This window comes from Oryctolagus cuniculus, chromosome 1 (genome assembly GCF_964237555.1).
Source record: "Oryctolagus cuniculus chromosome 1, mOryCun1.1, whole genome shotgun sequence".
NCBI classification, from domain to species: Eukaryota; Metazoa; Chordata; class Mammalia; order Lagomorpha; family Leporidae; genus Oryctolagus; species Oryctolagus cuniculus.
In genome coordinates this window covers 163,553,079-163,580,806 of record NC_091432.1, presented here as the reverse complement: position 1 = coordinate 163,580,806, position 27,728 = coordinate 163,553,079, and the positions used below count along the sequence as shown (strand labels likewise).

The window sequence follows — 27,728 nt, the reverse complement described above, 5'->3', positions numbered from 1 at the left end:
GCCAAGACACTCTGGCAAAAGATCTCTGCGAGTGAGATCCCAGTGGAAAGAACAGGTCATCAAAGAAGGAGGTACCTTTCTCTGAAGGGAGGAGAGAACCTCCACTTTGACTATGACCTTGTCTAAACAAGATAAGAGTCGGAGAACTCAGAGGGCTTCCATAGCCTTGGAAACTCATGACCGGAGCATAGGGAGATTACTGATGCCATAGACAGGAGTGTCAATTGGTAAAGTCAACAACAGGAGTCACTGTGCACTTACTCCTCATGTAGGATCTCTATCCTTAATGTGCTGTACATTGAGATTTAATGCTATAACGAGTACTCAAACAATATATTTCACTTTGTGTTTCTATGGGGGTGCAAACTGTTGAAATCCTTACTTAATGCATACTAAACTGATCCTCTGTAAAAAAAAAAAAAAAAAATTTATCAATTCCCAACTTGACTCTCACTGGGATTAAACATGACAATAGGTCTGCTCTGATTTCATCATCATTTAAAAAAATCATCTATTATTTTTCACTTTATGTTTCTGTGTGGGAGCAAACTGTTGAAATCCTTACTTAATGTATACTAAGCTGATCTTCTGTATATTAAGACAATCGAAAATGAATCTTGATGTGAATGGAAGGGGAGAGGGAGTGGGAAAGGGGAGGGTTGTGGGTGGGAGGGACGGTATGGGGGGGAAGCCATTGTAATCCATAAGTATACTTTGGAAATTTATATGCATTAAATAAAAGTTTAAAAAAAAAAAGAAAAAAAATACTACTACAAAACTATTTCTAATGTGCATGCTATTGCAAGATTTTTCAAACTTTTTAGTACCTGAGGCCTATTTTCAGAATACCAGGCTGCTTAGAACACTGAAAATACTTGGTTTGGGTCAGATCATTTTAAATTTTTATGCTTATGCAAAAGTTCTAAACATTGTATCTTGATATTCTAAATGTCTCCAAGATTTCATCTCATATTCACTTTATCCTTATTACATTATCTACCATTTAGTCAAATAGGATTATGTCTTAACATTTTTAAAGATTAATTTATTTATTTGAAAGATAGTTAACAGAGATCCAAAGACTGAGAAAGAGACACAGAGAGAGAGAAAGAATCTTAAAAATGCTGGTTCACTCCTCAAATGGCTGCAATAGCTGTGGCTGCACCAAACTGAAGCAAGAAGCCAAAACTTCATTCTTGTCTCTCACATGGGTGGCAGGAGCCCAAGCACATTAGTTACGTATTTTTACTTGAGACACAGAAAGTCAAACAAGAAAGAGAGATCTTCCATCTGCTGTTTCAGTCCCCATATGCCTGCGATAGCTGAGCACAGGCTGGGCTGAAGTCAGAAACCAAGAAGTCCATCTGATTCTCCCACTTGGTAGCAGGGAACCAACCACTGGCACTATCACCTGCTGCCTCCCAGAGTATGCATTAGCAGGAAGTTAGAATCAGAAGCAGCGTAGGGCGTTCTGATATGGAATATATGCATTACTAGTAGCATCTTGACCACTACAATGAACGTCTGCCTCCATGATAAAAAGCTTTTTAGTAATCAAAAAGATATGATTTATTCACTGGCATTAAGCAGAATAAAAGAAAAGTTCATAGGCAGAACCTCACCACTGCTGGCCTTAACCACCGCACCAAATGCTGGTTCCATAAATGTTCTGTTTTGATCCTCCCAGGGAGAGCCTCCAGCACATGGACTGTGTGAGATGAAACCATTTGGTCTGGCCCTGCCAAGGCAACCACAGGCAGAACTTGTAAATCTACAGCAGGCTAATTTTGAAGTTAATAATTTTGCATGAGCCACAAATGATATTATAAACATTAAACAGCCTTTGGTAGAAAAAAGGTCTCCATCCCTATGTCTCTACCCTCCTGCCTGTTTTGTCATCTTACCAAGCTTGGTTGCTATCACTTCCCAGAAGCTCCCATTGTCTGCCCAGCTAGAAACACTCTATTTTTTCTTTATCGCCACAAATAAACCTTTCAAATGAGGTCTGCCCTGACCCGCTATTTAGAATTGCAAATCCTAGAATTTTCAATCAGATTACTTGCTTTATATTTTCAATAAGACTTAGCATGCAATATCATACTATGTACTTTCTTTGTGAAATCATGGAAATTTTAAGGCCTATTGAGTGTTATGTTATGGCTACTTACAAAAGTCATACCATCTTATCTGATCTGCAATAGAGCATACACTTTGACATAAGGTGGTAGGATGGGTAGTTACCACTAAAACCTAGTCGTCACCTTCCCTTCAGTTAAAAAATAGTGGCTGGGTACCTGTCTTGCCAAGCCTCCTTTGCAGCTAAGTGAGTCTATGTGACTGTGCCTCTGCTAGTGGAACATGAGTCAAGATGATGTATGCAACTCGTTGATCTGATAAAAATATGGATGTATTTCCTAAATTCTCTCACACTACACCATGAGCTGAATCATGAATGGCCCACAGTGACGAAAGAACAAAAAGAACAAAAAGAAAGAACTTGGCTCTCTCAAAGACTTCTAAGCACTGTTTCCCTGACAACTTGGACACTCAATTCAGCATCCTTTGTGAAAAATAAGCAACTATTTTCTTTCTGCCCTAATATTTGAGGTTTCCCGTTATAGAAGATTAGCTATTGCCAATATCACAGGCAAAGACCATGTCTTTTTGGTATGTGAATTGCCCTCTACCTCTGGAAAAGGAAACACCACCACAAGAAGCTATCCAAGGGTCAGCAGAGTGAAAAAATACAGAAAAAGTGAATTACTTCTCCTTGAGACAAGGGATATAATGTTATACGGTCAAGAGGAAAAGGAACTTTTCAATCCTATTTTGCTTCCATCCTTACTGGCATAAAAATCAATTCTTCAAACAGTTAAAATTAACATTGACATATCCTAAGTAAAAATAATATTGTAATGCATATTGTGCATTATTGTGCCAAATTTTAAAATGTAACATATAAGGGGCACCACTCAGGATGCCTGCAGCCCATATGGGAGTACCTGCTTCAAGTCCCAGCTCCTCCATTTCCAATCCAGTTCTTGCTGTTGTGAACTTTGGGAGGCAGCACGTGATGGCTCAGTTCCCTAAGTCCCTGCCAGACTGAGTTCCAGGCTCCTGGCTTCAACCTAGCCCAGTCATGACTGTTGTGGGCATTTGGGGAGTGAACTGTTATCTGGGAGACCTCACTCTTTGATTCATCTTCTCTCTCTCCCCTTTTCAAAAGACAAATAAAAATTATGAAAAATATAATAAAATACAAACTTATGAACATGGAAGGCATACAGCTGCATATTCATGTTTGTAAATTTGTGTATGGGGTTGAGGAATGTGGAGCATGGAAGGCTAGAAAGACATACCCGAAAATGCTGAAAGTAATCATCATGAGTGGTTTCTTTTCCCGCTTTGATATATTTCACAATTTGCCTCCACATGTACTACTTTCCTAATCAGAAACCATACACAACAAATGTATTAATAGGAGAGGGCTGTTGCCAGAGACAGATGAGGAGAGACAGGAAATGCCTGCAGCAAATGAGTTGAGGTTTCCTGTGCTACAAATCAAAAATCCAGGCTATTAAAAAAAATCTTGCAGATGTGGCTACAGAACCAGTGTCAGTGATCCTAGAGGAATCATGGGAAGCAGACATAGTTTCAGAAGACTGCATACTTTCAAATGTGGTCCAGATTTTCGAAAGGGGCTGGTGAATTTCAAAGACTTAATCCCAAGGCATATGACATCAACTCCTGCATGAATTCAGGAGCAGATTATTGAACAGATGGCTTCTGAGCTCTTGGAAAGGAATAGTGGGCACACTGGAAACACATCATCCCTAACTAACCTTGTATCTCTTTTGACTGGACCAAGAGAATGGCAGGAGAGGAGGGTTATTGTTTCAACAAGGCATCTGATAGTCTTTACTGACTCAGCTACAGCTCAGCTTTTATCACTGGTGGAATCAGGCAAACCAGGGCAGATAAGAACAGACACCCTCTCCCCCACCCCAGGATGGAAAAGATATTTGGGAAACTGACCTCATGGCTGAGAGAGGAGAAAGGGGGAGGGGCACGCCATGGTGAAGCTTCTGCTGCAAAAACACACTTCCTGGGTGGCTCAGGAGTTTGGTCACTCAGCACTCAAATATCACCTCTTTAGAAAGAAACACCCTAACCCACCTAAGTTGAAGTCCTCTGCTTTACCCCTCACTGGACACTGTCAGTTTGTGCCTCAGAAGACTTCTTTCTCTCTGAAATTGTCCTATTCATATATTCAGTTGCTTGTTAACTGTGTATTTTAATGAGAATGTAAGTCCTGCTTGAGCAAGGAACAGTATCTATTGTGTCCAATGCTGAATGCTCAAGGCCTAGGCACACAGAATTCAAGAAATATTTGTTCAATGAATGAAACCTGTTATTCTGCATTCTATTCCCCTGCGATATCCACAAAAATGTCTTACTGCAGGGACATGCCATCTTTCTTCCCTCTTCTGTGAACACCAAACCTCAAAGCAATGTTCCCTCTTCAACACCCCTATATTTCCCTAACTGATCCCACTGTTTGCCCTCACATCATAGGATGTTTGGCCAAATTCCCAAACACCTAAATCTTCACCCACCATTAACATGCTGTAAATAAGCAGTGGAGATGCTGAAAAATGACACACCACTGATTACTAGGTCTCTGGCCTTACACCATGATATGGAGTCCTTGCCCTGGTGAGCCCAGTTGATTAGGTTCAGTTAGCATGGCCCATGTGGTATAGGCTGTGCCTCCTCAGGAGCCACACTTGTTCCTGCTTCTCCACAGAGACAAACCAGTGAGCCTACTGATTGAGGAGCAAAGAATTTCCTTCCACATTTCCCCCAGAACAAAGCCCTCTTCCCTCCAAGGGGCCAAGACATCACCAAGGAGAGGAGAGATATCCCCAGGAGCCTGGAATTCTGCTGTGTCCCATTGAGCCCAGTTCTCCAGGGCTTAAGCTCAACCTTCATAATATAGAGATTCTTAAGCCAGAAAGGAAGCACCTTAGCCTTTTTTTAAGACAAAGCATTCTAGAGCCAGGCTGTCTAGCAACAAATCACAGCTTTAACACTCACAATTCATATTAGTTTGGGCAAGACAGTCATCTCTGTGACTCGGTCTCTCCAGCTTTCAAGAGGTATGGACATAGCACCTTCCTCACAGAATTGTTGCAAAGATTACAGGAGCTAATACAAGTAAATTACTTACAATTATGACTACATATATTAAGCACTGTACAAAGTATTTGCAATTGTTATGAACCTGCAAACACCTAATATTTCAGTAAATCATCATAAGGTTTCTCAGCTTTATTAAGTACTTGCATCTTTATTAATCTTCAAGATCAGCATTAAATTGTAGATCCCACATTAAAAGCAGAACAAGAAAGCCAAGTCCTGTACCAAAAGATTTGGATTCAAATTCCATTTTTGCCACATTGTACCTCCGAAACCTTGGTCATGACATTACTGCTATCCAAAATTACATTTAACTTGCTCTGAAATTTAAAAGAACAAGGTGAAAGTAATTGATAAATTTTTCTCATGACATTATTGCAAACACATAACAGCTTCACTCATTCTCCCAGGTCTGCAGCTCACTGGCTACGGAACCTTGAGAAATACAGTTAGCCTTCAGTTTCCTCATCTGTAAAATACAGTGGAAACCCCCAAGGTCCCTCCTGATTTTCAACTCACAGGAGAACTACAAACCAGGACCTTTTGAGATCTGAGTTTATCATATGACAAATGTCAGACAAAAATATTAATAATGAGCACATTACTGCATGATTATTGGTTTCCTCTAATGAGTGTACTCTAAATTCCCTCACTAAACACAGCGATACTGAGTTATTACTAAGTGGGAATAATTTAACTCAAAGTATTTTCTCAAAGAAATAATTATTCTTTGTAAGACAAAGCAGATGGGTTTTGTAAGTTCCTATGCCAAACAATAAAATCAAGAGTGTAATTTATACAACGCCCAACCACTGCTATAATTCATTCACCCCTCAAGTATTCTTTGAGTATCTTAAATTTGTGAGGTCCTAGGAAACAACGAATAAAACTAAATTGCTCTGGTCTTAAGATACTTTCATTCGAATAAAAGAGAATGTTAGTGTACAAGAATACAGATAAATAAGCAATATTATTGCAAATAAGTGCTAAGAATTTGATAAATGAATAAGTATGCTAAAAGGTAACTTCAAGAACTCAATGCTCTGCTTATAGAGAGGTGGTCCAGGTAAGGATCTTGAAGAGGGTAGACTTCAACCAAAGTCCAAAAGATAATAATTTCCACCTTGGGGGAGATGGTGACAAGTGTTGCCAGGACAGGAAAAACAGCAAGAGATAAGATTATAAAATAGAAAGAGTTACAGATATCTGAGGAATTAAGAAAAGACTCATGTAACCAAAGAGATATGAGGAAGAAAAGTAGAAAAGGGGGAGAAAAGTAAAAGTTGAGATGGAGAGGCTACACTGGCCATGCAACAAAATGTCGCTTTTCTAAGAACAGGAGGAGTTTAGGCTGCATCTAGCACTTGCTATTCATCAACCTCTCTTACAATATGAATTCACGTAGTCTGTGCCAACTCACTTGGTGACACTAAAATCTGCTCTGCTGGCTCTTTCTGATTCTTCAATTTGCTAACAATATCTACCTACTTTCTGCATGAACATGCAGTATCCTGGATTATTAGAACATATATTACTTACCCAAGAAGTCAGATCTAATTTGGGTGACAGCATTTGGATCAGGAAGATGTTCAACCCATCCTGGAGGGTCTCAGGAATAATCCCAGAAAGTTCCAAATGTCGTCTACAAATGCCCACATGGGATCATGACACACAGAAGGCCAATGAATAACAGTTACTAAAAGGCAGGGGCCGGCGCGGCGCGGTGCCGCACTAAATTAATCCTCCGCCTGCGGCGCCGGCATCCCACATGGGGGCTGGGTTCTAGTCCGGGCTGTTCTCTGCTATGGTCTGGGAGAGCAGCGGAAGTTGGCTCAAGTCCTTGGGCCCTTGCGCCTGCGTGGGAGACTGGGAAGAGGCCCCTGGCTCCTGGCTTCAGATCGGCGTAGCTCGGGGCCATTGTGGCCATCTAGGGGGTGAACCAGTGGAGGGAAAACCTTTCTCTCTCTTTCTCTCTCTCTCTCACTGCTTGTAACTCTACCTGTCAAATAAATAAATTAAAAAATCTAAAAAAAAAAAAAAAGTTACTGCAGTTACTGATACCAAAAGGCAGAGCTCTACCTCTTAAGGAAAGACTTTCTAAGTTAACAGTGTAATGAGATTGGTACAGACATATTTTCTATGAAGGTTCAGATGGTATGTGTGTTTGTTAGATTTGCAGGCCATAGAATCACTGACCTCTGCCACTCTCATGCCAAAGCTGCCATGGACAACACAAAAACAGATGAACATGGCTGTGATCCAATGAAACTTTATTAACCAAAACAAAACAAAACAAAACAAAACAAAACAAAACAAAAACAAACAAACAAAAAAAAACCAGGCCTGCAGAGGGCTGGGTTTAGCCTTTAGCCCACAGTGTATTGATTCTATGAATAGGTCAGAGAAGGCAAAACAGCAGCTCAAAAATATCACCCAGCACCCAGACAGGTTTTATTTGACCCAAACTATGTTTTAAAGCAGAAAACATTTAAAAGTTAGAGGATTTTACTGAAAAGCCAGGAATCTGGCTTTTCTTGTGAAAGAAGAAGATTAGTGACACAGGCTCACATTCCGGTGTGTCAGCAAATGTCAAGAAGTGTCTCAGCTGAGTAATAGCTACCTACTTTGGAAGGAACATAAGCTCTGTAGGTCTCCCAGAACCCATCACAGACCTGAGGCCTTTGGAGTTTGATATCAGTTGCCACTCAGCATCACACTCACCCATTTTTTTCCTTACGTAGAGAACAAGTTCTCTGAACTTGCATCTATATCAAATATATGAAAATAAAAGACAGATTCAAAGAGCTACAATTTAAGAAAAATAAGAGTGGACATGTGGGTTTAATATGTATAAAAGGATGCTGTGCAGAAAGATTAAATGTTTCTATTTTTAAATTTGCATTTTTTCTATTTTGAATGTAAAATATTTGCATATTTACATATTTACATGTTATATCCTTATGCTAAAGTTAAGTAACAAAAAATAGTTTGAATCTATTTTCTGCATTTGATTTTCTTATTCTTGGTTTTGATTTTATTTATGTTACCTTGCCAACTCCTAAAGGTTTTTGAATCTGTATTCCTAGAATATACCAACATATAGGTAGAGAGTTCTCACATCTAAAAGACTGAAAGCTGGTAAATTATTCATTGAAAACATATAGGTTGTCAAATACACTTTGAGCTGGATCTATGTCTACTAATTACTAAAGTCTATGACTTTAAAATCACAGCAGGGAAGTTTGTTAAGTAGTATCTCCATTCTCAGCATGTGAATAGTAAGAACATCAATTTCATAAAAACTGACACAGGCATCAGTTTCATGGACAGAGTTCCAGGTCATAAAGATTGAGATAGTCTTTAACTGAGGAAGAAAGTCAAAACAGCAATTCAGGAACAGGGCTGATGATGTACAGAGCAAGCTGAGAATATTCCTTGTTTCCATCTGCAAGTCCTCCTCATTCTTTCCCCCTTAGAACAATGATGGCATAATCAGGCTGCCTGCCCCATTTGACCTCCATCCTGTAGTCAGATACGGCATCCCAATGCATTCATTTCGCTACAGTACTGTCCAGTTTCTCTCTTATCCTTTCTTTTTGTGTGTGTGCTGAATTAAAACATATTTGAAAAGGGAATACCCAAAAGTTCCGGCACACACACACAAACCTATACAAATACTTTTCAGCACTAGACTATCTCAGTAAGACTGGGTGGTTAGCCTAGCGATTAAGACACCTGAATTCCACATCGGTATACCTAGGCTCTGGTGCCTGACTCCAGCTTCCTACCAAAGCAGATCATGTGAGGTAACAATGAAGGGCTCCTGACACCCATGTGCGAGACTCAGAAGGAATCCCCAGCTTCTGAATCCAACCCAGCCTGGCCCCAGCTATTCTGGGCATTTGGGGACTGAACCAGCAGATGGGAGTATGGTCTCTCTCCCTCTCCCCTGTCCCCCTCTATCTGCCTCTAAAATAATAACAATACTAAAAAGTTACTGACACTAATACTGATAAAAAATTTATATTACCCAAAACAGAATGATTTTAACTATGTGAATACATATTTTTCACTTACACAACGACTGGAAATAAATCTGAAAATGTGAAAGTTATTGGAGACTAAAAATTACGGCTGCCTGACATCACTTTTAAACTCCTATAATGTTACACTTTGTCTATTTTTAAAATAACAAACATAAAAATAGAGTATAAGGAAAAATAATTTGTAAACAAGTAGCTAGTGAACTTTGTTCTGACGCTTGTCTAATTATAGTGCCTTCTGATCAGCTTTTTTTTTTTTTTTTAAGATTTTATTTATTTACTTGAGAGGTAGAGTTACAGACAGAAGAAAGGTCTTACTTCCGTTGGTCCACTCTCCAAATGGCCGAAACAGCTGGAGCTGTCCCAGCTGGAGCTGGTGCTTCCTCCTGGTCTCCCATGCGGGTACAGGGCCCAAGCACTTGGGCCATCCTCCACTGCACTCCCGGGCCACAGTAGAGAGCTGGACTGGAAGAGGAACAGCTGGGACTAGAACTGGCGCCTATATGGGATGCTGGCGCCACAGGTGGAGGATTAACCCAGTGTGCCACGGTGCTGGCCCCCTTCTGATCAGTTTAAAACATCAGAAGCTAAGCCACCGCCTGCAGCTCCTGCATCCATGTGGGCACCAGTTCGAGTCCCAGCTGCTCAACTTCCTATCCAGCTCCCTGATAATGTATCTGGGAGGGCAGCAGACGATGTCCCAAGTGCTTGGGCCCCTGCACTCAAGTGGGAGAACTGGAAGAAGCTCTTGGCTCCTGGCTTACATCTGATAAGGAAACTATGGGCAAAGGTGGTCAAGGGGCGGGCACCGTGGCATAGCTGGTAAAGCTACCTCCTGCTGTGCACTCTCTGGCTCTCTCTCTCTCTGTAAATATGCCTTTCAAATAATCAATCAATAAATACATATTAAAAAAAAAGACTGCTCTCTTACCACTCACAAATATATGGGTGTCCCAATCAGATAAAATATAAATAATTTACCTTGCACATTTTGCTTTGAATTACGTTCACTGAATCTGTTTCTTGAAATCACAGAATTTTTACAAGTAAAACAGAAATAAAAATGATCTAGACTAACTGATTTGTTTAACAGATAAGACAAGGGTTTGGCTGATAGATTTGTAAAAGGTCGTGCATCTCCTTAGCACCAAAGTCAGAAATATGGCCACGGCTGTTTATACAATTTCAAACAGCACCCAGATATGTCATAAACATTTTATAATGGCAGTGATAATCAAGTACAGCAATTGGAATGCATGATTTTTCTTAATCAAAAGTAAATGTTTTTACTGTTTTCTCATAACATTTAGATAAAATAGTAATAACTATATATTGATATTTTAATCATTATTTCCTGTATGACAAATTAGCTCTGTAGAACATTATCAAGTTCTCCAGCATTTTCCAAACAGTTCTGACATCTCTTGCCATGAGGACAATATCCTTGAAAGAGGGCCATGCCTGATGAGGGAAACAAATGACACATTCAAGACATTACAAAAATGGTGCTTGTGACAACATTAATATGAAAAAAGGAAACCAAAGTGGTCACACACACCTGGAAATTAATTTCTCATGCATGACTTTTCCTTTGGAAATCCATCAGTCCACTGTCCTCAGCGAATTTCTTAAAGTGCCTGTGTCATGATTTCCCAAATCAACCACAGTATAGATGCCCAGAAATCTGTTTTTACACAAGGAGCTTCTTAAGCCCTCTGCTCTCACCCCCACAACCGTTCCTTGTTATTTACCGCATTTTACACATGTATTTTATTTCATGCTTTTATTAATCCAAGTCTTCCCTGCTCCCATTTCAGCAGTAACAAAAGAAACTGTAGCAAATCAATAAACTCAGCGCTGAGGAATAGGGGCCAACCCTGCATCCTCCTTCGACCCACTGGGCACAGGCTTGTACAGTGTAACCTGAAGTTTTGCTTTCAGATTACTTTTTAGAATGGCCCAATGGTGCAAATGAAAACTGGTCTGTCTCCCAAGTCAGTAATTAAAATGAAAATCCTCAAATCTTTCCCCTGGGGAAGAAGGGGTGATAGACAGTAATCCTTGACCAAGCAGGCAGAGAAGTTGTTTTCACTTTTTAATTGCAGAATGAAGGCAGGGAACAGAGGGAAGTGGGAGGAATGGATGGCGGGGTGTCTAGGAGGGAGCAGACATACATAGTTTCATGTCTTTGCTTTGGGCTCAGTTACACACACCTCACCATGGATAAACTGAAAGGTCTGTGCTTAGTTGGCAGATTGGAGCAACAAGACTGGGAGAAACAGCAGCAACCCAGGGACCATGAGGGCCAAGCCAGCTCTGAAAGGTGTGTGGGGAGCAATCCGGATTGGACTAAGTTACTGGAATTAAGACTTATTCTATGCATCTGCTCTCCCACAATATGGCGCTGGGAGAGAAGTAAACAGCTTCCGCACAGCTGCCTCCAGTTCAACCAATTAACTGTAGGACTTGCTCCTGATTGGAGAGCAGCGTACTCGGCGTGTGGGCAGCCGAGTTGGGATTGGCGGAGGAGGACTATAAAGGAGGAGAGAGACGGCATGCACCAGGAACATCTATGGGGAACATCTAAGGGAACCCGTGCAGCCCCCGAGAAAGCCGGCCAGCAGTGTGCCGCTCCCCTGCGGAAGTGGGGAATGCGGCCAGGGGGAACTGCCCTTCCACGGAGGTGGAAGGGATAGTAGCCAACCCGGGAAGAACCAGCAGCAAACCCGGGGAGGGCCGAGCAGACGAAAGAACAGTGCAGGGTCCTGTGTCGTTCCTCCACGAAGAGGGGGAGCGACATAATGGTGCCGTGACTCGGATATGAAGCCTAGGCAGGGCTTGGTGTCGTTCCTCCACGAAGAGGGGGAGCGACATAATGGTGCCGTGACTTGGATAGGAAACCTAGCTTGGATAGGAAACCTAGGACGGATAAAAAACTTAGGAGGGAAGAACTAGGGAAAATATCGGAGAGAGAAACTAGCAAACAGCCTAGGGAAAATACCGGAGAGAGAGACTAGCAAACAGCCTAGGGAAAAGCCGGACGAAAAAGGGTGCCGGAAGAAGCTATTGAAAGCCTAGGCATAGATTCAGATACGGACTACGGGGGGAAGCTGGGAGAAATCTCTAAGGTCGAAAGCGAAAGTGAAAGCTAGAGCAAACAGACTCGGATACGGACTGTGGGGAGAGGCCAGGAGAAATGAGGGAGGAATATCGTTGGAGGAAAGTTTGGGGAAACATACCGGGTAGAGAAAAATGTTAGGGAAATTGAAGCCGCGGGGGGCAGGCCAAGGCGGACACGAAAGCCACTTTGGGGTTCTCAAGTTAGCCCGGGAATAGGGGGCGAAAAGTTGAAACCAGAAGCTGAAACGTAAGCCAGATTGGGATCCGTCTGATTAGCCCGGGGAGCAAAGGACGGGAAGCCAGATCGTGGGGCGGAGACGTATGCTGGGTTGAATTCGCCAGGCTAGCCCGGGGAACTTAGATTGAATGCTAGTGGCGGACATGTAAGCTACGCTGTGTCACTCGCGGAAGCCGCCGCGTGCAGAGAGAGCGTGCGGGGCACAAGTAGATAGGGAACGGGGCTGGCGTAGGCCGTGGTGCAGACGCGAAGGGCGTGGAGACCGCGGAGCGCGCGAAGCCAAGCCGCGCAAAGCCGGGAAGCTGCGCAGATGAGAGAGGCACAGGCTGAAGCGGCTCAGAGCCGGAAAGCTGCCGAGAAGCAGCCTCGGGGCAGGCGCAGCCGGAAAGCCGCAGGGATAAGAGAAACAGAAGTTTAGAAGTAAAAGAGAAATAGGAATGCTGGAAGATAGAAGTAAAATGGGAGAAATAGGAATGCCCGGAGATAGAGAAATAGAGAAATAGAAAGGCCTCCCTACAACACTGCAATGTGAGAGCTTGGATTCGGTCTGCCCGATTAGTGAGGCGATGAGCACCTGGGCGGCTAGCAGCTTATGCGCCGCAGGTCACCGAAGACAGGCACGAATTAACATCAGTAAGGCCTCCCCACAAAAAGGCAATGAGAAGGCTTGGATTCGGTCTGCCTAATTAAGGCGGTAAGCGCCAGCAGGCGGCTCGACCAGAGTGTGAGCCGCAGGTCACCGAACACAGGCACGCATCAGCGCCTAAAAACCTCCTCACAACATGGCGAAGAGAGGACCCGGATTCGGTTTGCCTGATTGATAGGACTTGTAAGAGCCTGTGGCAACTCTAGCAAGTAGAGCAGAGTGTGTGCCGCGGGACACCGAAGACAGGCGCGTATCAACGCCAAAAAATAAAAAGAAAGGGGGATCTGTGGGGAGCAATCCGGATTGGACTAAGTTACTGGAATTAAGACTTATTCTATGCATCTGCTCTCCCACAATATGGCGCTGGGAGAGAAGTAAACAGCTTCCGCACAGCTGCCTCCAGTTCAACCAATTAACTGTAGGACTTGCTCCTGATTGGAGAGCAGCGTACTCGGCGTGTGGGCAGCCGAGTTGGGATTGGCGGAGGAGGACTATAAAGGAGGAGAGAGACGGCATGCACCAGGAACATCTATGGGGAACATCTAAGGGAACCCGTGCAGCCCCCGAGAAAGCCGGCCGGCAGTGTGCCGCTCCCCTGCGGAAGTGGGGAATGCGGCCAGGGGGAACTGCCCTTCCACGGAGGTGGAAGGGATAGTAGCCAACCCGGGAAGAACCAGCAGCAAACCCGGGGAGGGCCGAGCAGACGAAAGAACAGTGCAGGGTCCTGTGTCGTTCCTCCACGAAGAGGGGGAGCGACAAGGTGGCTGTCAACATGCATGGCTCATTCACTTTTGCTTGAGCAACAGTCAGAACAACTTGCAGAGTACACCCTGCCACCCTGCAAAAGAAGTATATCCTTGGTAGATGGCGGCTGAAATATTAAACTAAGTAAACAAGGAGAAAGGGAAAGAAGCACCTGGGTATCTACAAAGCTCAATTTTGAATGCCAACTGGGATTTCTCTGATAGGATAGGCATGTGCTAGGCTTGCAGCCCTCATGCCCCTGGATGTTTCCCAATGAAACTACAACCCAGGACAGGTCAGATCACAAGGCCTTGAGCTTCAATTGCCCATCAGTCTCTCTCAGAGCTGAGGTTTCCACTTCCGTAGAACAAGACTATTACGGTTTTCTAGCTCTGCTGTTTGCATATGGTGTGAGTATGGCCCTCAAGGATTTATGTGTTGGCATCCTGGTCCCCAGTGTGGTAGTGTTAAGAGTTGGATCAGGGCTGGCATTACAGCATAGCAGGTAAAGCTGCTGCCTCCAGTGCTGGCATCCCATATGCACACCTATTCAAGTCTTGGCTGCTCTGCTTCCCATCCAGCTCCCTGCTATGGCCTCGGATAGCAGTATACTGAAGATGGTCCAAGTCTTTGGGTCCCTGCACCCAGGTGGGAGACCTGGAAGAAGCTCCTGGCTCCTGGCTTCAGATAGGCACAGCTCTGGCCATTACAGCCATCTGGGGACTGAACCAGCAGATGGAAGATCTCTCTTTGCCTCTACCTCTCTGTAACTCTGCCTTTCAAATAAATAAATAACTCTTAAAAAAAAAGAGTGGGACCTTGTGAGAGATGCTTAGGTCATGAGAAGTCTCTAGAAGGGATTAAGGTAGCTCATGGGGCCCCTGATCTTCACTGGAGTAAGCTGGAAGAGTAAACCCAGCCCATAAATGACCCTCTGGCTTCCCGGTTCCAAACGTGATCTCTTCTGCATTCACGAGTTCCCATCATCCACTAGCACTTTCAGCCTGCCACACTGTGATCTAAATCATCCTCTTTTTATAAATTGACCCAGTCTCACGTATTTCATAATAGTAACAAAAATACCAATGCAAGCCCTTATAGTTAAATGGTCCAGGTCATTTGAATTGGAAGCAATTGAGCTTGTGATGACATCTATTTCTCACACAAGGTCTAGAAGCAGATGATCCTGATGCAAGGACATGTTGCTGATACACTGGGTATTTCCAGGAGGACCGCAGTAGGGAGATCAAGATCAAGATCACTGGGCATCTCAACATGACTCAGTATGGGAATAACTCCAAATAATTAGCAAAGAAAAGCTCCTGGTGGACCTTCACTTTGGGTATGAAACAAAAATTCAACTGACTTCTAGAAATGAAATAGAGATGAAATATTGCTTTGCAGTTTGCAGAGATACTTATTCTCACATTCTCTCTCTCTCTCCCTCTCACACATAGACACTCACATATACACACTGATCTTTAATCTGTTCCTTTTATATTTTATCTCTATACTATCCTTTGCTATTATACGTGAACTTCAATGCTATAATCTCATTTTGCATTTTTTGTTCTGTGATCTCTGTAGCTATTTTAGGACCCTTTTCACTTATTTCCTGATTCCCCATGAGACAGCAATCATTTTGTACGGGGGTACATAAGGGGTATAAAATTGAACACCATTACCCATCCATGATTGCAGGAAGGAGTAAAACTGGGACTCTGGCCTCAGAGAATTCATAATGGAGCTGCTGTTTTCACACATCAACCTGAGTGCCACAGTTATTCTTTTGATTGATTAGAAGTGGCAATTCCTAGTTACCCAAGCACAGCCTAACACCTGTCTTCTTCAATCATATGTGATTGTTCATAATTTTTTGAAATACTTACTGTTATCTCATCTTCAAATACTGTGAGTTTTTTTTTTTCCAACCTAGTTTTAATCAGTCAACTTGAAATCATTTGCCAGGTTCAAAATCCATGATCAAAGAATCCTAAGTACAAATGCCAGCCCTAGTAGTCACCATGTCTTCTTAGGGAGCATGTTTCCTGTGACTAAACATCAGCTTTCTTTTACTGTAAAATGAAAGGCATAATACTTCCCTCATAAATATTTTTACAAGTATTAAAAATACAGACTATAAAATAGCAATGATAGTGCTGAATACATGGAAGGTACTTAATCAATAGGAATTACCAGTTTAAAATACTTACAATTTTATATTCATAAATTTTATATATTAATATGTCATATACAATACATACAGGACATTTTATTCTCATACATTTATAAATTTTATAATTTATAATAATATTACTTTATAGGTTCCAGGAAAATTTTTTAGGTAAGAAAGATGTTTTCTCTGATCTGTGGTAACTAAGAGAGTACAAAAAATGTAATGATATGAGCAAAACTGACATTTTGAAAACTGATTATTATTACAGCCCTTGTCTCTACTGTTGAGGAACAGTGTTTTTTTCTTCTTGTGATCTGCTGAACACTTTACTTATTGGGGGAGTTAATCTTATGGATAGAAAAGAAAATGAAAGTATGTCATTGTAAACATTAAAAGGAGGAATAAGAAAGGAAGGAGGAGGACATTGGGAGCATGGATAGGAGGTAGGGGAGGGTAGAAAGTATCACTATGCTCTTAAATATGTATATATGAAATACATGAAATTTGTTCACATAACATAAATTAAAAAATTATTTTAAAAAAGACATTATCTTCCTTCAGAGAAAAGTGCTATATACATGAAAAAAATGTTCTATAGGCTTTTTATCAAACACACAGATTTCAGAATTTAACAGGTAAATATGAAGCTGAGCCCTTTCCTGTAGGGGTGAACAGAGAATGTTTGAATGTGTTACAATTTGACTACCAATCAGGTAACAAGAGTGAGTGTTGTTCTAGGGTAAACATTTCCCATAACACAGCAGATATGTGGATGACTCAGGGTTTAAATGCCCAGAAATATTTCTACAAGTCAGAGACCCACTGATCATGTGGCTCCAGGGCCAGTAGTATGAATGAAACTGTCTTTCTCATTGCTACATATAGCAATTAATTAATCACACTCCTCTCTATAGGATGTGGCCTCAAATCCTCTCCCCTTGAGGCTGGTCTTAGTGACACTCTTCTAACAGCAAAGTATGGAAAGGATAAAATAACTTCAGAGTGAAAAAACCGGGTAAACACCACCTCAGTCAAATGATCATGGAAAACCACCATCAAAGGTAAGTAACATGCTCAAGCTAAGATGAAATGAGAAAGGCAATGAGATATGAGAGAATTTCAAAATATCCGTGGAAAATGGTCTGAAAAGATAGTGTTATTTGACTGCAAAAAGGATTTGAAATCCATGGATACAAGGTGTCTTTAAAAATTCCATGGAAAATAGATATTCAAAAAATATACATGGATTATCAAATTTTTTGCATACAAGTAAACTTCTTTTCTTTCCAGTTTTCCACAAACTTTTTAAAGTAACACATATTTACGTTGGATGTATTTTTTTCAGAAAAACTATGACCTTAATATATTCATGAGAAAACAATGCACAAGTCCAGCTGAAAGATATTCCACAAAAATCAATTCAACAGGTATCAAAGACCTAATTATAAGGTCTGAAGCTATGAAACTGCTGGAAGAAAACATAGATGAGACACTTCAAGACATCTGTGAAGGCAATGATTTTTGGAGAAGACCCTCAAAGTTCAGGCAACAAAAGCATCACTAGAAAAATAGGATTATGCAAAACTCAGAAGCTTTTGCTCAGTGAAAGAAATAATCAATAAAATAAAGTGACATCTGACAGAATGGGAGAAACTATTTGCAAGTCATTTATCTGAGAAAAAATTAATGTAAAGAAATTTTCAGTAACTCAAAAAACTCAACAATAAAACAACAATACAGTTAGGAAATGGGTAAGATATCTGAATAGACAGTTCTCAAAAGAAGAAACACAAATGGCCAATAAATATATGAAAAACTGATTTATCACTAGCCACTGGAAAAGTACAAATCCAATCCACAAGGATATATCACTACACCCCCTGTTAGAATGGCTATTATCTAAAACACAGAGAGCAACAAATGCTGGCAAGGATATAGAGGGAAGGGAAATCTTTTTTTTATTTATTTTTTATTTAGTAAATATAAATTTCCAAAGAACAGTTAATGGATTACAATGGCTCCCCCCCCATAATTTCCCTCCCATTGGCACCCCTCCCATCTCCCGCACCCTCTCCCATTCCATTCACATCAAGATTCATTTTCAATTCTCTTTATATACAGAAGATCGATTTTGTATATATTAAGTAAAGATTTCATCAGTTTGCACCCACACAGAAAAACAAAGTGTAAAATACTGCTTCAGTATTAGTTATAGCATTACTTCACATTGGACAACACATTAAGGACAGGTCCCACATGAGAAGTAAGTCACAGTGACTCCTGTTGTTGACTTAACAATTTGACACTCTTGTTTATGGCGTCAGTAATCTCCCTAGGCTCTAGTCATGAGTTGCCAAGGCTATGGAAGCCTTTTGAGTTTGCCAACTTTGATCTTATTCTGACAGGGTTATAGTCAAAGTGGAAGTTCTCTCCTCCCTTCAGAGAAAGGTACCTCCTTCTTTGATGGCCCGTTCTTTCCACTGGGATCTCACTCGCAGGGATCTTTCATTTAGGTCTTCTTTTATTTTTCTTTTCCATAGTGTCTTGGCTTTCCATGCCTAAAATACTCTCATGGGCTCTTCAGCCAGATCCGAATTCCTCGAGGGCTGATTCTGAGGCCAGAGTGCTATTTAGGATATCTGCCATTCTATGAGTCTGCTGTGTATCCTGCTTCCCATGATGGAGCGTTCTCTCCCTTTTTGATTCTATCAGTTAGTATTAGCAGACACTAGTCTTGTTTGTGTGATCCCTTTGACTCTTAGACCTATCAGTGTGACTGACTATGAACTGAAATTGATCACTTGGACTAGTGAGATGGCATTGGTACATGCCACCTTGATGGGATTGTATTGGGATCCCCTGGCACGATTCTAACTCCAATTTTGGGCAAGTCCGATTGAGCATGTCCCAAATTGTACATCTCCTCCCTCTCTTATTCCCACTGTTATATTTAACAGGGATCACTTTTCAGTTAAAATTTAAACACCTAAGAATAATTGTGTGTTACTTACAGAGTTCAACCAATAGTACTGGAACAAAACAAAGAAAAAATACAACAAGGGAAATCTTATATACTGTTGGAGGGAATGTAAATTAGATCAGCCATTATGGAAAACAGTATGGAGATTTATTTTAATTTTTATTTTACTTATTTCATAAGCAAAGTGACACAGAGAAAGGGAGAGACAGAGATAAAGAGTTCTTCCTTCCATCTGCTGATTCACTCCCCAAATGGCTGCAATAGCTAGGGCTGGCCAGGCCATAGCCCAGAGCTCCATTTGAGTCTCCCACATGGGTGACAGGAGCTCAAATTCTTTTCTTTCTTTCTTTCTCTTTCTTTCTTTCTTTCCTTCTTTCTTTCTTTCTTTCCTTCTTTCTTTCTTTCTTTCTTTCTTTCTTTCTTTCTTTCTTTCTTTCTTTCTTTCTTTCTTTCTTTCTTTCTTTCTTTCTTTTTGACAGGCAGAGTTAGACAGTGAGTGAGAGAGAAAGAGAGAGACAGAGAGAAAGGTCTTCCTTTTTCTGTTGGTTCACCCCCAAAATGGCCACTACGGCTGGTGCACTGCAGCCAATCCGAAGCCAGGAGCCAGGTGTTTCCTCCTGGTCTCCCATGCGGGTGCAGGGCCCAAGCACTTGGGCCATCCTCCACTGCCTTCCTAGGCCACAGCAGAGAGCTAGACTGGAAGAGGAGCAACCGAGACAGAACTGGCACCCCAACCAGGACTAGAACCCAGAGTGCTGGCACCATAGGCGGAGGATTAGCCTAGTGAGCCGCAGCACCGGCCATAGGAGCTCAAATTCTTGGACCACACTCGGTTGCCTTCCCAGGCACATGAGAAGGGAACTGGATGGAAATAGAGCAACCAGGGCTGGAAATGGCCCTCCAGTTTATGTTGATGTCAAAAGCAGAAGCTTAATCCACTCTACATCACAATGCTAGGCAGTGAAGATTTTTTTAAAATCTGAAATGGGTCTTGCCAAATGATCCAGCATTCAAACATCAGGTATAAATCCAAAATACATGAAACAACTATATCAAAGTGATACTTGCTCCACTGTGTTTATTGCAGCACTGTTGACAATAGCCTGAATATGGAATCAACCAAGATGTCCATATTCAGGTGAATGAATGATGAAAATGTGATTAACAACACAATGAAATTCTACTTCACAATTTAAAAAGATTGAAATCCTGCCATTTCAAACCCTTGGAATTATCTCATTTAGACAAAAATAGAAGAAAAAATAGAAAAACCGAAAATACTGCTTGAGATTTACTGGATACTATCAAACAACCAAACATACATATCTTAGGAGTTCCTGAAGGTATGGAAAGAAACAATAGAATGCCTATTCTATGAAACAGTAGCAGAAAGTCCTCTAATTTGGAAAAAGTTAGGGACATCCAAGTACAGGAAGCATTCATAATATACATGATTAAAAAGATCTTCACCACAATATATTATGGTCTACCTTGCAACAGTAAAACATAAACAAAGGAATATAAAACATGCACAAGAGAAACATAAGCTTACCTTCAGAAGATCCCCAATTAGACTAACAGGTGACTTCTTAACTGTAACCTTATAGGTTAGGAGAGAATAGAGAGACATAGTCCAAGTCCTAAAAGAAAACAAACAAAAAATGAGTCAACTCAGAATACTGTACCTAACAAAGTTCTCACTTATAAATGAAGGTGGAATAAAGACCTTCCCAAAGAGAAACTGAAAGAAGTTTTCACCACTCATTCAGCCTTACAATTGATTCTTAAGGATATGCCACAGAAAGAAACAGAGAATGATAGTCACCATAATGAAAGAATGTGAACACAGAAAGTCTCCTAATAAAAGTACAAAGGATATCCAAAGCAGATAATAGGAATTCTTATGAAAAAATTGTAGAACCAAGTCATCACTTATCAATAATACCCTTAAATGTAAACGGCCTAAATTCTCCAGTTAAAAGATACAGATTGGCTGAATAGATAAAAAAAAAACAAGACCCATCTGTTTGCTACCTACAAGAAACACATCTCTCCAAAAAAGATACATGCAGAATTAAAGTGAAAGATTGTAAAAAGATACTCCATGCTACTGGAAAGCAAGAATGAGCATATGTAGCCATCTTAATATCAGACAAAATGGACTTTAACACAAAGACTATCAAAAGAGACAAAGAAGGGCATTACGTAATGAATAAGTAAGATATGACTAGAGTAAACGTATATGCACCCAATGCCAGTACACCTGGCTATTTAAAACAAATGTTACTAGATCTCAAGGGAAACATACATTCCAATACAGCAATAATGAGGGACTTCAACACCCCACATTCATTAATGGACAGATCAACTAGACAAAAAATCAACACCGAAACTGCAGAGCTAACCTACAATATTAACCAAATGAATCAAACTAATATGTACAGAACATTTCATCCCAAAGCCTCAGAATACATATTCTTCTCATCAATGCATGGAACTTTCTCAAGGATGGACATATAGCAAGGCTCAACATATTACAAAATGAATTTATACAAAGTATCTTTTCTGACCACAATGAATGAAGCTGGAAATTAACAACTCAAGAATCTCTACAACATATGCAAACACATGGAGACCGAACAACATGCTCCTGAATGAACAGTGGATCATAGAAGAAATAAAAAAAAATTCCTGGAAATGAATGAAGATAACAACACAACATATCAAAACTTAAAGGATATAGCAAAAGCAGTATTAAGAGGGAAGTTTACTGCAATTAGTGCCTACATAAATAAATTGGAAATTCATCAAATAAATGATCTAACAATGTATCTAAAGGACTTAGAAAAACAAGAACAAACCAAACCCCAAATTAGCAGGAGGAAAGAAAAAACAGAAACAAAGAAGAAATAAACAAAAATGAAACAAATAAAAACCAATACAAAAGATCAGTGAAATGAAGAGCTGATTTTTTTTGAAAAAGTAAATGAATTAATAAATAAAACTGATGTACCATTGACCCAAAAAAACACAAAAGGGAGAACACCCAAGTTAATAAAATCAGAGATGAAAAAGCAGATGTTACAATGGATACCAAAGAAATAAAAAGATTCTCAGGAATTACTACAAATAGCTATATGCCAACAAATTGGAAATACTAAAAGAAATGGATAGGCTTATGAAAACTTACAATCCACCAAAACTGAGTCATGATAACACAGAAAGTCTTTATAGACAAAAACATCAAGATGCAGATGAATAAGTAATAATGACCCTCCCAATAAAGAAAAGCCCAAGACCAGAAAGTTTCACTGTTAAATTCTACAAAACCTTTAAAGTAGAACTATTCCAATTCTCAAACTATTCAAAACAAATGAAATGAAGGGAGGGGCCAGAGCTGTGATGCAGTGGGTAAAGCCACCGTCTGCAGTGCTGGCATCCCATATGTGTGCCGGTTCCAGACCCAGCTGCTCCACTTCCGATCCAGCACTCTGCTATGGCCTGGGAAAGCAGTGGAAGGTGTCCCAAGTCTTTGGGCCCCTGCACCCGCGTGAGAGACCCAGAAGAAGCTCCTGGCTCCTGGCTTTGGAAAGGCACAGCTCTGGCCATTGTGGCCAATTGGGAAGTGAACCAGTGGATGGAAGACCTTTTTCTCTCTCTCTGCCTCTGCTTCTCTGTGTAACTCTGACTTTCAAATAATAAATAATCCTTTAAAAGAAAGAAAGAAAGAAAGAAAGAAAGAAAGAAAGAAAGAAAGAAAGAAAGAAAGAAAGAAAGAAAGAAAGAAAGAAAGAAACAATGGAAAAAAGATACTCCATGCTAACAGGGAAAGAAAAAGGGCTGGTGTAGCCATCCTAATATCAGAGAAATGGATTTTAACACAAAGACTGTTAAAAGAGACAAAGAAGGACACTATGCAATGATTAGTGATTAATATAACAGAAAAACATGACAATAATAAATGCATATGTATCCAACTACAGAGCACCTGGCTAACTAAAAGCACAATTAACAGATATAAATACTATAGCAATGGGGGACTTCAATACCCCACTATCATCACTGTAAAGATCAATCAGACATAAAATCAACGAAGAAACAACAGAGCTAATGGACACTATGGACCAAACGGACCTAAGTGATATCTACAAAACTTTTCACCCCACAGTGGCAGAATACACATTCTTTTCAACAGTACAAGGAACTTTCTCTAGGATAGACCATATACTAGGCCATAAAGCAAGTCTCAGCAAATTAAAAAAAAAAAAAATAAAAATCATACCATAAACCTTCTCTGATCCCAATGGACTGAAGCTTGAATATCTGGTTCTTCACCCATAAGTGACAGTCAATATCTGTATCTCAGAATGTTGACAAAATTTAGCAAAACAATGCACGATATACACAACTGCTGACAAAACTGTTGCTCAGCAACTGGTAGGTACAATGAAAGCTGCAGGTTTGCCTGAGTCACAGAGTCCAGAGTATAATGGTAATGGGGTAGGAAGACACAGTAGGTTGCAAGTACGAACTTGCTGATCAAGGTTTGGTGCTATCAGCAAGGGAGAACTGTGACAAATCTACCCAAAAACTGCTCTAATAGTGCTGATGCTCTGTGGTAGAAAAAGGAGTTTTAACTTGCATTGTCAGTAAACAGATTATTGCCTAAGTATGCATTTATACTATCCTGAACAACTTGAAAAACTTTATGCAAATCCACATTTGTTATCTCATTTTAAGTTCTGGTTATTCAGGGCCATGTAGTTAAAACTTAGTGACTTAATATAATAATTAAAAAAAAAAAACATTGCATCTTTCCTTTAGATTTGCAATTTGGGTGAGTTTCATGGAGGATGGCTCATTGCTACTTTACCTGGTATCAACAGGGACAGTTCAAAATCTAGGGCTTGGAACCATCTCCGTGCTCAGTCATTCACACACCTGCAGTTGATGGTGGCTGTTGGCTGAGTCCTCCACTGAGCTCTGAATTACAATGCTTGCAAGTGACTGACCCACATGTTCAGGGCTTCCTCATAACATGGTAGCTGGACTCCGAGGGTAAGTGTGCCCAGAAAGAAAGCCTGCAGCAGAGACACCCTTTATGACCTGGAATCAGAAATCATGCAGCCGCTCCTTTATCATATTTCCTTCAGCAGCCACCAAGCCCTGTGTAATCAATCTCAGGGGGAATGAAGGGGGATTCCTTTCTGATGGCAAGTGACAGAGGGGTTAACATTCTGAAAGAGTAAGCAAATCTGAAAATACTGTTGTGGCCATTTCTGAAAAATACATTCTGCAACATTTTAGGAATGTTTCACATTTAGGTTGGAAAAACTAACAGAGATATGGCCCAGCTATTTTCATATAGTATAGAAATAGCAGAAGGAAACACAGACAAGTCCTAGGTGAGCTGGTGTCTTTGTTAGGTAGGAAGTCAGAAATGAGCTTATGTGTGTGTGTGACAAAGGCCTAAGGAGTTGACATCTAGGTCCAGCATCTGCGTCTCAAAGTCATCCTGATAACCTTCCAGGTGGAGCCCAGTATCTGTACTTGAAACATCCTGCCCTGCCCTTCTACCTGACAACCTTCCAGGTACAGCCAAGTATCTGCATTTCAAACATCCTGCCCGGATCCTGATCTTTCAGGGGGTCCTGCCCATCCTTCCTCTAACCGGGGCAATGCCAGCCAGGCTTCCTCCTGTCTGATAACTTCAGGGGGAAAACTCAGAAAGGAATTTTTAGTATTTACATCCAAAAAGTCCTTTGTTACCAGGAAAAGAAGAGGGGAAGGCAAAACTCATCCCCTTAAAAACCACTGGCCTCAACCAGACTGTGCACTCAGCCCTCTGCCTCTCTGCTGAGCCACCCGCCTGGCCTGCCCAGGTGTATTCTCTCCATTCAACCATGTAACTTCACTCTCCCCCAGTCTGAGCAACTGGGCACTCTCCCTCAGGTTCTGTCTGGAGAGGTGCCCATCTGTTCTTACAGATTTCCCTACCCTAATAAACCTTGCTATTTTGCTTTCCACTACTCTCTGTCTTATGCCTGAATTCTTTCTCACACGAAGACAAGAATCCTAGCTTCTCCAGTAACATCTTCACTGACAGAGTTCACCTGCATCCTACTCCAGAGACCACAAGCCTTCTCTTCTTCCCTTTCTATTTTAAAAAAATTAACTTACCTAAATGTTCATTTATTTTAAATGCAGACAGAGATCTCTCAATCCCTGTTTCACTTCTCAAATGCCTCCAATAGCTGGGGTGGGTCCAGGCCGAATCCAGTAGCCAGGAACTCAATCCAGATCCCCCACACTTCAGCCTTGGCATGCTATCTGCAAGCCTATGCATTAGCAGGAAGTAGAATTGGGAGCAGAACTGGAACTTGAACCCAGGCACTCCTATATGGGATACAGGCATCCCAAGTGACATCTTTGCTGCACCAAATGCCTACCTTTCTTCTCTTTTGTATTTGTCTGTATACCTTCTATGTTCTTCATGTTCTATCTGAAGACTAGCATTCTATTCTAATTCATTAGCCTACTGTGGGCCTAAACTTTGACCCCAGCTTCTCTGTTTAAATGGTTCATCCCCTAAAAGGAAATTGTTTTTCTTATCAAGCTCTGATCAAGCTCTTATCAATGTTCTCCTTAGATCCTCTTGGCCATGAAAACATCCACACTGTTACTCAATTTGCTATTCAGGCATCTGCCACCCTTTGCCCTGGTGTTATCTATGGGGATTGGCCTGCTCTTCCCACAGGAAATACATGTGAGTATTAAGGACTCCTCCTTGGGAGGAGTCCTTAAGCAACAATCAACCCCAAATGATGTATAAACCCCTTTGCCCTCTTGCCCCTTAGGATGGAATAACTCAGACACATATTCCTCTGAGTTCTACTACTAGACACATACTACTAGACACATACTCTATTACTGAGACACATATTTTCTGAGTTCTATTACTAGAGTAACTTTTAGTTCCCAAGTAGACACTCGCTTGATGAATCAGCATTTTTTAGCATCTTTCTCTTCCTTGTACTGTTTTTCCACTCCCCTACAGATATTTCTTGAGATCTCTTCTCAAAATACTTTACTCAAATACTTGCCTTAGAGTTTTGGGGAAAAATACAACATTCAATCTTTTTTAGTGACCCAAAAGATATTACAACTGACCCAATTTGTGTTGTATAATCATTCCTCATCCAATCTTCTGTGACTGGGGAAATGGGTCATGAATGGTAGTTTCCCAGACATCCCCAACATCAGGGATTAAGGCTGGGGCCAGTTACTAGAGAAAAGGTGTATACATAGAAAGATATTCCAGGTGCTTGAGAATCTGCAATCACATGGGAGACCTAGAGAAAGCTCCTTGCTCCTAGCTTTAGATTGGTCCAGCTCCAGCTGTTCTGGCCATTTGGGAAGTGAACCAGCAGACACAAGATCTTTCTCTGTCTCTCCCAATGTGTCTTAATTCTGCCTCTCAAAATAAATAAATAAAATCTTAAAACACACACACACAGAATGATGGGGCCAGCCTTGTGGCATAGCAGATTAAGCCACCACTTCAGATACTGGCGTCTTATATGGGCACCAATTAAAATACCAACTGTTCCACTTCTCATCTAGCTTGCTGCTAATGTTTCTGGGAAGATGACACAAGTGCTTGAGCCCCTGCCACCCACCACATTGGAGACCGTAGCTACAACCTGCCAAATGGAGAGTGAATCAGCAAAGATAAGATCTCTCCTTCCCTGTGTGTGTATGTGTGTTATGTATGTGTATGTAACTATACCTTTCAAATAAATAAATCTTAAAAAAAAAAACAACAGAATGATCACACCTGAATCCCTGCATTTACTGAATGTATGAAGTAAAGCCCTCTATAATTTAAAGAAATAATGAACTACTAATTACTTAGGATGTACTGTGTTGGACAGTTCACATGTAATTTCTCATTTTATCCTCAGAACAACTACACATTTTGAGAAGCGAAAGGTGCTTAAATGAGATAACTCTTTCAATAGCCAGTACTATTTAAGCATAGTAAAATATTGTTTCACGTCATTAATTACCTTAGACTATTATAAAGATATACCATTATTTTGAAGGTCTTTTAAACATAAAATCAACAGGGCCAGCAATGTGTCGTAGTGGGTAAAGCCACAGCCTGTGACACTGCCATCCCCTATGAGTGCTAGTTCAAGTCCTGGCCACTCCACTTCTGATCTGGCTGCCTGCTGATGCACCTGGGAAAGTAGCAGAAGATGGCCCAAATCCCTGGGGCCCTGCACCCTCATGGGAGACCCAGAAGAAGCTCCTGGCTCCTGGATTTGGCTTGGCCAAGCCCTGGATATTGTGGCTATTTTGAGATCCAGCCAGCAGATAGAAAACCTCAATCAATCAATCAATCAATCTCTCTCTCTCTCTCTCTCTCTCTCTCCAAAATAATTTTTTTAAAAAAATAAAACACATAAATAATGTTATCTAGGAAACACAGCAAGTTTGGCAGCACTTGCTTTGTTGCCACAAGTTACTTAGTAAAGAAATTCATCATGGGCTACCATCTCTGCATCTTCAACCTAGAC

At 41.0% G+C, this 27,728-nt stretch overlaps 1 protein-coding gene across 14 annotated transcripts in view; it reads right to left on the bottom strand.

Moving 5' to 3' along the window:
• Positions 1-27,728, bottom strand: part of LOC138844174 (uncharacterized) — a 411,900-nt gene that overhangs the window by 91,631 nt on the left and 292,541 nt on the right. For 12 of the 14 annotated variants that reach the window (XR_011379722.1, XR_011379723.1, XM_070051340.1 and 9 more), the window contains 2 exons: positions 20,699-20,786; positions 1,623-1,738 (listed from right to left, as the gene is read on the bottom strand). The gene's annotated coding sequence lies outside the window, so the exon portion shown is untranslated. Of the gene's footprint in view, positions 1-1,622; positions 1,739-15,879; positions 16,066-20,698; positions 20,787-27,728 lie in introns of all 14 variants that reach the window. The other 2 variants (XM_070051329.1, XM_070051319.1) reach the window with 2 other exon arrangements.